Source organism: Syzygium oleosum, unplaced genomic scaffold, assembly GCF_021117445.2.
Source record: "Syzygium oleosum isolate NSW1041296 unplaced genomic scaffold, Sole_v2.1 Sole_v2.01, whole genome shotgun sequence".
NCBI classification, from domain to species: domain Eukaryota; kingdom Viridiplantae; phylum Streptophyta; class Magnoliopsida; order Myrtales; family Myrtaceae; genus Syzygium; species Syzygium oleosum.
Window position 1 is genome coordinate 18048161 of NW_026607485.1, and position 13092 is coordinate 18061252.

A 13092-nucleotide genomic window follows, 5' to 3' on the forward strand; every position below is an offset into this window, starting at 1 on the left:
CCAAACTGGTACATCTATGACAAATTTACCCCAAAATTAATTTTTTTGATTATCCAAAACCTCTAATTGGTACACTCATGACAGATTTACCTTAAACTGATTTTTTAACCACAAAAAACCCACAACCGGTGCGTTTGTGACAAATTTATCATCCGTTAAATTGGATTAATATCACGAAAAATCACAAAATGGTACACTTATGACAGACAAAGGATAAAACCCCAAACTTGTATACCCGTCAACTGTCACGTGTAATCCAACTCAGAAATTTAACGGTAAAATTTAACAGAAACTAATAGAGGGTAAAATTATTACAGGTGTACTAGTTTGGGATTTTTCGTGGTCAAAAAATTAGTTTGGAGTAAATTTGTCACAAATGTACCAGTTTGGGATTTTTTGTGGTATAAACGCAAGATTATAAATGTGTAGAGAGCTTATCAGGGGAAGATCACTTAAAAAAATGCAGAGCGAGTTGAATATTGTTTTAATGATAATTACGTATAGAAGAGAGATAAAAGAAGAGAAAAGGGACACTCAATCGTTAACGTGGTTTAGACGACCAAGAGTATAATCCCTTGGAAGCTTACATCCACGGTGGTAAATCCCCAATTCATCTTATTTTCTTTAGGAGGATTCATTATCCTTTACTAGAGAGCAATACAATGGGTTACAATCATAATTTGGTAACTACAACTATCGCATAACCAGTATGATCTCCTACTATATTGGGATTATGATGATTTGGCATCCTTATTGGTCGAACACTTCCCCTCCAAGCTGGAGCAAAGATGTCCTCAGAGAGAAGCCGGCAAAGCGAGGCCAGACAAGGTCCACCAACGCAAGTAACAGCTGCACGCAGTTCTGAGAGTGAATGCCGATCCCAGTTGACTCCACGGCAAGCAGTTCCTATGTGCGACTCCCATGACGTAATAAGAATCTCCTCAGCCATGCCATTGTGAATATTTTGCAGATGGGTCTCTATAAGGCCCTTCCTGTGCTAGATAAAAGCTATCTGTCTCCAAATCCAAAGGAGCCGTCTAGAGAAAAGGATATCCAATCGTCAAATGTACCAATATGAAAAAAAAAAAAAAACTTCTCATTTAGAATCATTCCCGATACGTTTGTACAAAGAATATTTTCTGAACCCATGCAATGGTATTCTAGTGGTTGTAGGTTAGGGTAGCACACATGATTCATATATAAATGAACTGTCCAACGTTGGTTGAATAAACTTGTAATTTCAACATACCTGAAATTTGGTGCGGAAGACATTTGGTACGTCAGAAAAAATAACATCCCACATAAGAAGCCCAAAAATTGTCAACCAAATGCCACTCTCCGTATGAACTCCACTCCAGCAACCTCCTTCATTGGCATAATACTGTAGAGCAAGCTGCTCGACTCCGCATTGCTCTCCATCTTCTCCATAGAACCTGCTCTTTTTCCCCATTTCACAGTTCAAAGGTCTCCCTTGTACATGAACCTAATCAATGACCAAATGAAATGATATCAATGCCTACAAGATTAAGTTCTGTGAACCAACATAGTTCAGGTATTAATGATCCAAAGTTTTGATTCTTTAAGAAAAGTATAGTCACATTACTTCCTTAATTTTCCATTTTGTGATCTCAAAAGAACGGGGAATTTTCCAGCGCCTCGGTGGTTTTCCTAAATCAAGAACCCGCTTTTGCAGTGCCATTCTTGAACCAGCACGCGCCCATGGATCCAAGAGACCATCCTCTGCAACTGAAAGGTTCTCGTCTAGGAATCCCAGATGCTCCAAGTTGATTGACAGCCTTACAGTCCAGTATCCTCTCCTTCCATCAGATATAAAACAGTCTAAAGGCCGCTTCAGTAGATTTATTGCATCTTGGTACCTAAGCACGAAAATAGTCTCCTTAAGATATTTAATATAAAGCATCCAGCTTATCTCCAGAAGAAGGGGGCCAAATGGAATTGAGAGCATTCAGCCAAAACCAAGTCCAAAGTGAATTAACAGTAGGACTAGGAGCATATTAATGTGTGGCAAAACACGCAACTGTCAACTATACTAATACTAGCCTCCTCGTTTCTCACCACCAATGCTTCAAGTAGTTATGATTGAACTTGCTAGAACATTAGTAATGACGATTATTGACTTCACAAATTAATAACTAAGGTTCATACTGATGGAAGTAACTTAACAAAACCACAGTAATTACATGCCTTAATTTCACTACTGGAGTGGCACATTCAAAAGGAAGCAACAAGTATCAACTTCATTGTCCAATCCATACCTACACTCACGTTCAAGATAGGAGATGCCTAACAAAATGACCTTGGAGTAGACCCAAGAAGCTGTAAAGCATGAAATAAATGCAGCTTCCGAACCCGAAGTGGATGATCTAGATACATTTTCGGAAGGAAGATCCACACGAGAGTCTGCGATCTTTAAACATCTCAACACTTGGTTTGCATCATTCTCATCAAGTGACTCATCGATCAACTGTGCCACTTCAATGGCCTGCACATGTACAGATCCCATGTAATGAACAGAATCAAAGTCCACATATCATAGTGGCACCAAAAGAAATAAATACCTCTTCATAATCTAGGAGGTGACTTCGAGAAGAGAAAATTTGTTCTGAAATTGTGCAGTTGTAAGTTGGGTATGTGACTGCTCCCAGATCAACTAGAAGAAATGTAGACACATCCTGTTCTCCATTTAGGAAAAAAATTCTCTGCAGATAGAGAGGCTTAGGTTAGATGCCAACTACAACGATAATTAGGGTCACCAAATCTGTCAAAAGATGGCATGCCATTACCTCGGCACGCCAGAAGACAGTTTCAGCTCTCGAGGATATTTTTACACACGCACCAGCTTTATCCAGAAGCATACATGGAAGAACTGGGCTGGACATGGAAGGCCAGAAATAAAGAACATAGTTAATACTCATATACTCAGCTAACAAGCCAGTAAATACTATCACATGAAAGTAGCCATACCATAATCCATCTCTATACAAATATAGAGCAGATGCAATAAGATCCTTCTTTCTTGAATTCTGGCTGCCTTTCTGAAACCTCCTCCATCAAATCCAAATGGCATATGGCAGATTCCATCAGATAAAGAAGAAAGAACATGCCAAACTAATACAGAATTTAACTTACAGCTGAAAATTTCATTTCTAAAAGGTTTTGCTATGCAAGTACAAACATCAACTTGCTCATGATATAAGTTCAAATCAGGTTGCAATTCTATCCTCCTTTTCACTTAAAAAAATTCCTGACTACCAATAAAGCATTACCTAAACGCTTTTATTGAAAAATCTGATAAGCACCACAACTAAAACCTTATCTCTGCAATCTAAGCCCATATCCACAGAATGTAACGACAGTGAGCATCCACTGCTCGACATAATCCCTAGATACTATACGCACCCATTTCTGTGAACTGGAAATGATGACAAAGCTCATACAGAATATAGATTAAATTTTACATGAGGACAGAAATAAAGCATCGGGTTGAACTCTTCTTTGATGTCATATAGAAGGTAGTTGAAATTTCATTAAGTTTCTCCAGATTCTTCCTCTAATTAATTCTCTGACAAAAAGTTGCATCCTTGTCAGTTGCTAACAAACAATTGGTTCCCCATAAGACTAAGGGGATGCCCTCACACCACTATTACTTGAAGGAAGAATAGCAGGATAGAGATGTACAACTCTTTAAAGATCCTAAAGCTTTATCCTTTTTTTTTTACTTTATGTATATATTTGAGATTTTTATGGCTTAGCTGGCAAGAGATATTAGGAAACCTAACAAGCACATTCTGTGGGAATGTGGGGGCTCTAGAGTTCGCCATCCTCTGCTCGACTCCTTTCTGTGTAGGGAAAGGTAGAGAACTTATAGTTCATGCTGGAATGTGCTGCAAAAGCATAACTATTCCTGCATAACAAGCAAAGTTAAGTTGTTGGATCCTAATGTCTTGGATGCACGTCAAGGAGCCAGACGTTGGACTACCAAAAAGTCGGAAAGGTTCACACTTGGGCATGTTTGTTAACCAATATCAGCTAATAAGTTCACTCTGCATTTTTATAGCCGTACCTGATTGTCTGATGCACAAGAAGCATACGCAGTCCACAAAATGAATATTCAGAATCCAACAAATTGAGGAAAACAGTTATATATGGATCTTTATGGTCAATATTGTCCCAATTGAAAAATGCCACGGACACGCTACATCACATAAAAAAAACTTTGTGCTGGCCAAGCAGTCATCAATCAGTTAGCTTATCGTGCACATACATGTCCTGATATGTATAAACAGAATTCATACTAATATCCTAAACAATGGATAAAATATTTGGCCCGTATCTGTCCACATAGTTGATTTTGACTCTGTGGTCATCGAAAGCCAACTAGCTCTTGGAGCATAAACTGTAGGCGCAGCCAATTTTAGAAAGACCCATCCGTAATGCTCCATTTTAGATGAAAAACCTGTCTAGCATATAAGGATATGACAATTCAGCCAGACCAGACCTATGTGAAAGGGGTTCTTGCTGAAGCGGCTTAATTAGATAATTAGCACACTAGAACTTAACTGAAGCTGCGCGTCGCCAAATGGAAGAAACTACTAAATGGAATAACAAGAGCCATCTGAAATGCAAAGAAAGAGCATACAAAGTAGGATTAAAACCAAGTTAAGTTGAGTTTTAATTCCAAGGAACAAATCTATGCGTTGGTCGAGGTGAAACTAATGTACCAACACCACTTACAAGTTTTCATCCAAAACCAATAGTTCGGATTGCCTCTTGAAGCCTGTGTGCATTTACATAATTTCCCTAGAAAAATGTAGAAAGGGAAGAAAAACAACTAATTAGATCTTTTTCAACATATTAATTATTTTATCATCAAGAAATCCCTGCTTTCTTCATCTGAATTATGCCTCTCTTGGACTCAACAGATGGATGTCACAAATTTATAATTTGAAGTAATCAAATTCAGCTCTTTTGACATATGACTCGAAGGGCAAAAAAATCAGTGCGAAGAGATTTATTTAGGGTATCTGTTCTCCCATGTTTGATTCATGGAGGATGTCACATAAGCTCTCACATTTTCTTCTTGCCCCAAAAAGTGGCATTATACAATCATATGCCTACTTAGAACATTAAGACTGTATATACAGGACAAACAACAGGAGCAGACCTTCTTCGGTATACAGGAGATCTCACTAAGTTCAGAAACAGTAAGCACTCTTAAGATACCCATCATTTCATCCGTTTGTAGGCCCTCTGCACATTCAAATGGAATCACATATCCTTTCCCTACATTTGTAAAGACAGAATTTAATCAGAAACTGTTATATAGAAGTCTGCATGTACTAAACAAATTAACATTCCAAAAAACCAGAGAGCTCATTGACAGCTTGCAGAGCATCAGAGATCTCGCATAGGAAATGTTGGACAACCGGAACCATGGCCCTGCAGTAAGACAGTTGTGCAGAATGAGTTCCAAAAGGTCCAGAAATTAGAGATCCAATGTGCCAATGGATATGGTAGCACATAATCAAGCACTGCAATGTCAACAACACTCGGCCTACTCTCCAACAAACAATCAAGCATTGATTGGAGATCATTTAGAAAGACAATCGTAGAAGAGAAACATGAAATGCCGCCATTAAGTTTTCTGGATCCGAGCTTTGATATGTCATATTGCTTTAATACCAGTTCATAGACAATGAACACTAACTAGTTTTAATCATTCAATGCATTGAACAAGCATATGACAAAAATGGCCATAAAACGAGCAGTGAATAGCAAGATGGATTACATGACCAACTTTTTATGTTGGAGTTCTTCCAGATGGAAGGAAAAGCAAAAGGGATCGACATAATGATCATGACTCTCATAATCTTATTGCTGGTTGACATACGTGTGGAGCCAATTCATACTAGATTGCCCAATGAATTTGTTAAATTAAACATAAACATCTATTAATAAAGGGGGAACAACCTTTCCGTGAATAAAGCCGGACAAAAAGCCTCTGACTATCATCCGAGAGTGAAGTAAATGATTCTGCAAAAACAGATATTAGATTATAACCTTTGTAAAAGATTGTAGCAGACAGATGCTGATGACATGAAGTACTGAAATCCATACCCATGAAATCCATAACCTTTGTAAAAGATTGTCGCGCGAGAGCATGATGAGCATGATCTTAAACACATCTTTAACTTACAAGCAATTTATTTCTCTACTTCCCTTGTTTTTTATCATCAAGAATTAGAGTGTCGATGATAATCTATCAAAACATGTCGATTATCGATCAGATATTCATTCTCCAGAAATACATTACGTCGTGTCAAAAGGCGCGACAACAATAGATATACCAATGATACTTGAAAATACTTTGATCACTTAATCTTTGGATTTGATAGTGGTCCACGTTAATTAGGGACATTTTATCTAACTCTTTGTTTCATGGTTGAACTGATGCTAGTCTCTAGAAGAGAAAGTATTCAGTGGCTTTGATATCACCACGTCAGCATCTCATGAGGCGTGCATTTTTTACTCATGTCCAATAACTTATTGGCATGTGGCTGCTGACGCGGAAAAAGAAAATATGATTTTTCTCTTCTTCTTCCTCCATCACAGAACACCACCTTGTCTAGTTGGCATCGCTTGCAGTCGGCCCTAGCTACACCTCCGGCCACCATCTCCACCCCTTCCGGCGTTGCTCGCGATTGGCCCAAGCTACATCTTTGTCATCACTCGCAGTCGGCTCGTCTAGATCTAGCCTTGCCCATGGCCGCAAGCTTTGTTCATCCATCTAGATTTGGACTGGAGTTGTGCTTCCAGATCTGGTCTTGTCCATGGCTGCAAGCCTACATCGTCTATGGCTCACGAAGCAGCTTGTCCACAGATCTGGCAACCACAACTTGTCCATGCCATGAGCCTTGATGGCGAGGTCAAAATCTCGATGGCCATGGACTGCGAGCTCAATTAGCAAAAGAAAAACGGAGGAATAGTTGTCAGGGAAGACGGTTGGAGCTTGAACGTGGCCATGGACGAGCGACGAGCGGCATTGACGATTTCGGCCATGGATGGCCCGATTTCGAGATCTAAAGAACGACGAGACGAAGAAAACAAAGGAAGCCGGCCATGCTTGGCTTGGACGCAGAGGTGGTTGGACCAATCACGGTGCCGGCGACTCCACCGGCAGGACGGCAAAGGAGGAGCGGAGGTCCGGTGGCTGTGGATGGAGGAGGAAGAGAGAGCGCTTAAAGGTGAAGAGAGAAGATTTTTTTATTTTTTTATTAAATTCTACCTCAACTGTTGATATGAAACGTAGACACGTGTCAATATATTAGTGGATATAAGTGAAATAATATACGCCACGTGGGATGCTGACGTGGTGATATCAAATTACTGAATATTATCTTATGAGGAGGCTTTTTTGTTGTTTAACATAGGATTTGTCGTACGAGAGCATGAGCATGATCTTAAACACATCTCAACTTACAAGCAATTTATTTTTATACTTGCCTTGTTTTTTATCATCAGAAATTACAGTGAGTCGATGATAACCTATCAAAGCATGTTGAAGATCGATCGGATATTCATCCTCTAAAAATACATCACATTGTGTCGAAAGGCGCAATAAGAATAGATATGCCAATTCTTAGTATATTCCATCTTTGTCATGAGATGATCCTTGAAAATACTTTGATAAGATAATCATTGGATTTGATAATGATCCATGTTACTTAGGGACAAGAAAAATTATCTAAAAAGTCCTAAATCTAATATACGGCGGCCAATTCAATTCTAAACCTTTCAATTTTGCCAATTCAATCCTAAACCTTTTTAAAAGTTGCCAATTCAGTCATAAACCATTCAACTGTGCCAATTTAGTCCTAAATATATTGACTATTTGCCAATTCAGTCCTAAATATTTTAACGAATTGTTAATTTAGTCCTTCTGATTAATTTTGGCCTGAAATCGCTGACATGGCGGTCCAGTCGGCATCGACTATCCTACGTGGCGCTGGCATGGGTAATTTTCTATTTAAAAAAAACAATATCGAATTTTTATATTGATTTATATTGATTATTTTATTTTTATTATTTTCTTTTCTTTTCTTTTTTTCCTTTCTTCTTCATTGAGCCGGCGAGTCGCCAGCCACAGGGCAAGGGTCAGTGACCCCCGCTGGCCCCTAGGCGAGGGCGTCACGGCCCTCGCCCGCCCTCGGTGTGCCTGGCAATGGCCAGCCATCACCTCGCCAGATCTGGCGAACGTGTTGCGGCCCTCGCCAGATTTGGCGAGGGCTCGTGAGTCCTCATTGCGGTCGGCGAGGGTGTTGCGAGCCGTCGCCTACCCTCGCTGTGGCCAGCGACGGTTGCGACGACCTCACCTTGCCAGATCTGGCGAAGGTGACGAGGGCATCGCGGCCCTCGCTGGATTTGGCGAGGCCTCGCAAGCCCTCGCTGCAGCCGGCGAGGGCGTTACATGTAGCATCCCAGGCACACCCCTTCCTATGAGTCACTGTAACCATACGAGCACATAAGAGTTCGCACGCGAAAGATGCTTCTCCTTAAGGACAACATTTACAACATCAATTATAAATAAGGAAAGTCTACTACTATAATTGACTGCACAGAAATTAAACTTCAAGTTTCTTCTTATTTATAAACACAGGATGATATAACGGTGAGTTTACATTCGGGGAGATTATATACAGGGACTGCTTCAACCCGAACTATCCACATCTACTCACCTACCACAACAAGTTTCAAAATTTTATCACTCGAGCACACGACTCTATCTCAAAAAGTGTCAGTCGTGTCTTCCCAAAAATGGTCGATCCCGCAACTCCTCATCACTAACCTCACTTGATCCCGCTACTGGCATCGTCATCTGCCCAATCCTCTGCCGGGTGTGGAAGAGGTCCTACTAGCCGCCCTCCAGTATGAACATATACGGCTATGAACCCCAATAGTATGGGTCCCGCTGGGGACCCAATGTCCACAGTCAGAATGAAAATAAATCTAACAAAAACCATCCCTGGAAGGTTAGGTAGCGAATAATAACCATTCTGTTTCAGAGTGAGTTCCTGAAATAGAAATAGATTTTTCTATTTCTGGTTCCATGATAAGTTTCTGAGAAAAGAAACTCGTTTAATAACGACAAAAAATTTCTATTTCTGGAATATAAACCCGTTTGATAACACCACAAAATTTATATTTCCTGAAACAAAAACCCGTTTGATAAACAACACAAAATTCTATTTCCAGGAACAAAAATCCATTTTTTTAGAAATGGAATAAAAATAATTAGAAAATCCAAAAAATTCCTAAAAATCTCAACAAAATTCAAAAAATCCAAAAAAAATTGAAAAATTCTAGAAAAATTTAAAATACATGTGGCCACCCACTTTTAGTGAAATTTAAAATTTTTTAGGTGCCCAAAAAAAATCAAAAAATAAAAAAGTTTCAAAACTTCACAGAATAGTTTAGAATACATGTGACCACCAACTTTGAGTGAAATTTAAATTTTTTAAGGTGCCCAAAAAAATTCAAAAACTCAAAAATTTCAAAACTTCACAGAATAGCTTAGAATACCTGTGGCCACCCACTTTGAGTGAAATTTTAATTTTTTGAGGTGAAAAAAAAATAAAAAAATAAAAAATTTCAAAACTTCATAGAATGACTTAGAATATCTGTGGCCACGCACTTTGAGTGAAATTTAAATTTTTTTAGGCGCCGAAAAAAAAATAAAAACATAAAAAAATCAAAATTTTTAAAACTTCACAGAATGACTTAGAATGCCTCTAGCGACCCACTTTGAGTGAAATTTAATTTTTTTAGGTGCCCAAATGGTATTTTTAATTTTTATTGATTTTTTAATTTTTTTCGGCACCTAAAGAAAATTAAATTTCACTCAAAGTGGATGATCACATGTATTCTAAGCCATTCTGTGAAGTTTTGAAATTTTTTCGTTTTTGCTTTTTTTTCTTATTTTCGGCACCTAAAAAAATAAAATTTCATTCAAAGTTGGTGGCCACAGGTATTTTAAGCCATTCTGTGAAGTTTTGAAAATTTTACTTTTTTGCTTATTTTTATTTTTTTCGGCAACTAAAAAAGTTAAATTTCGCTCAAAGTGGGTGGCCACAGGTATTCTAAGCAATTCTGTGAAGTTTTGAAATTTTTTATTTTTTTCGGCACCTAAAAAAATTTAAGTTTCTCTCAAAGTGGATGGCCACAGGTATTCTAAGCCATTCTGTAAAGTTTTAAAATTTTTGATTTTTTGCTTTTTTTAATTTTTTTCGGCACCTAAAAAAAATAAAATTTCGCTCAAAGTGGGTGGCCACAGGTATTCTAAGCCATTCTGTGAAGTTTTAAAATTTTTTATTTTTTTTTATTTTTTTCGGCACCTAAAAAAATTTTAATTTTGCTCAAAGTGGATGGCCACTGGTATTCTAAGCCATTCTGTGAAGTTTTAAAATTTTTTATTTTTTGCTTTTTTTAATTTTTTTCGGCACCTAAAAAAAATTAAATTTCGCTCAAATTAGGTGGCCACATGTATTCTAAGATATTCTGTGAAGTTTTTAAATTTTAGATTTTTTGATTATTTTTTATTTTTTTTGGCATCTAAAAAAATTAAATTTCGCTCAAAGTGGGTGGCCATAGGTATTCTAAGCCATTTTGTGAAATTTTGAAAATTTTGATTTTTTGATTTTGATTTTTTTCGATTCCTAAAAAAATTTAAATTTCGCTCAAAGTGGGTAACCACAAATTTTAAACCATTCTGTGAAGTTTTGAAATTTTTGATTTTTGATTTTTTTTTTCCAATCTCAAAGATCGTGACTTCTAGATGAACATTTATTTTGAAGAAAGAGTTCTCTCAGAAATGATTCTCATTTTTGGTCTAGAAATAGAAAACTTACTTTTTTTTTGTTCTGATTTCTGGTTCAGAATCGGTTCTGGAACAAAAAGTTATTCCAGAAATAGAAAAATGGAATTGCGTTACCAAACGGGTTTCTGGTCCAAAGCTATTTTTGGGAACAGAAAACCAGTTCTGGACAGAACCAGAATGGTTATCATGCGCTACCTTAAGGTCCACAAACTCAGACAGATGACTCTCGAAATTAACAGGTGCTCCATAACTAATGGAGGTCGATGGGGGAAGTATCGGCATGGCTACAGATCTGTAAAAGTTTGTCATAACAATAGTGAGCTAGGCTCAACAAATAAAATGTCTTTCGACCTATACCAAACAAGAATATAATGCATATCAATAGGCATAGGTACAACAGTCTTCTAGCTAGACTTACTAATCACAAGAATCATATTTTGTTGTGCCCATGCTAGTAATCATCTCGAGTGTGATACTTTAACTCAGCAATCATAATCAACAGCGCGATTCAAACATGCGCACACAACTTCACTCTCGCTTGGGTATCATTATCTCACTCCAAATCACATGCTCGGTGCGCTCAACGGACACGCAAGGAGGAAAACTCCCGTCTGGCGGGGTTCGATGCACACTTCGATCTGCCGCGGTGTATGCCGAAATTCTCAACGGCCCGTGCCGGCTTCATGATCCACTGACCACGACATCCCGATCAAACTCTCGAGACATCTAGGGCATTCTCATCCTAGGCATCGTAGTCCACTGACCACGGCATTCCGCATTCTCTACAGCTCCTCGGGGCATTGTCGGTTCCCTGACCGATGGCATTCAACAACCCAAGCGAGCCCACACGCATAATCAACTCATATAGTGCACAGATCACCAACAATTATCTATCTTTTTCAATGTCACACAAACAACAACACAACAATCGAATCTTTCTAGCAATGCTTGCCAATTCCAAGCTTGTTTATGAACTTGGCCTCGCTTGCCCCATCATTTGACATCCAATCAAGGTCTATCATAACTTATTTGAAAGTTCAAAATTTTTAGATTCTATCTCCAGAAGAAACCAACTCGAGATTCCCACGTTTTCACTTAGAAAATAGTGAATCTTTGAAAAAAGGTAAAACCGGCAGTTTCACGCCGGTTTTGAAATCGGCTTAAAATAATTAGCGAATGAACTCCAAAAATTCTGGAATTTAAATATGTCACAGAGAACACCTTGATAAACAATTTTCATGTGGGATTAAAAGTACAATTATTTCTGTAAATATCTCGTTCGGGAGCTTAAAGTCAGACTAAAAACTGTTTATTGGAACAAAATTCTTGCTTCTCAACATGAGCTCATTTCAGTAACCAAATCATCTCAAAAAATTCTCAAATTTAAATATGTTGTATATAAATAAGTCCTCAAGAACTTTTATGAAGGAAGTTTGTTCAGAATAATTCTATAAATTTTATAAAAAATCAAGAACGTGGAAAGGTCACTGAAACAGAGCACCCGGGCAGTCTAGCATGGGTTGGAGATTTGGCGTTCGTGCTACCAAAAATAACTCCAAAAATTATGAAATTAAAATATGTTATACTCCCAGATGTTTTGAACAACTTTCATGAAGAAAGTATTTCAATATTCAAACCACAGAAATCTCTACAAAATTGGGAAGCTGTAAAGGTCCAGCAGAAACCGTATCTGGAAATCACAACTCAAGTTCAAGAACAACTCAAAACTTAATCTACACAAATTTGGTGTTCAAAAACACCCACAACTAGAAGCTAATTTGCATCACCACCATCCATTTCCATCAATGTCCTACACCTACAACCAATTCAACATGCAAACCACTCCGATCTGATATAGGGAGGCAGAATTTCACTTGCATTGACGGCTGAATACGGCGTGGCCTGGTTCGGAAAGGGAAAGAGAACCATAGCAAATTCTCCTCAAGCCTTTCGTCGCACTTCAAGCCCGCGGTGAGAAGGAAGTTGGCGGCATAAAGGTCTGGAAATGGCTCGTGAGGACGGACAGCAAGCTGGTGGTGTCGGGCAATGAAATTGATTCAGAATAGAACAGAAACAACGGAGGAGGAGGTTCTGTTTTGGGCAGTACAAAATGAGAAGGGAAGAAGAAGAAGAATAATAATAAGTTGGCGAGAGGGAAGGAAAAATCAGAGACTTGGTGGCTTAGCTGGATTGATCTC

General features: G+C 38.3%; 1 pseudogene; it reads right to left on the reverse strand.

Moving 5' to 3' along the window:
• Window positions 1-673: 673 nt before the first annotated feature.
• Window positions 674-6151, reverse strand: LOC115662359 (fanconi-associated nuclease 1 homolog; annotated as a pseudogene).
• Between the last annotated feature and the right edge of the window lie 6941 nt (window positions 6152-13092).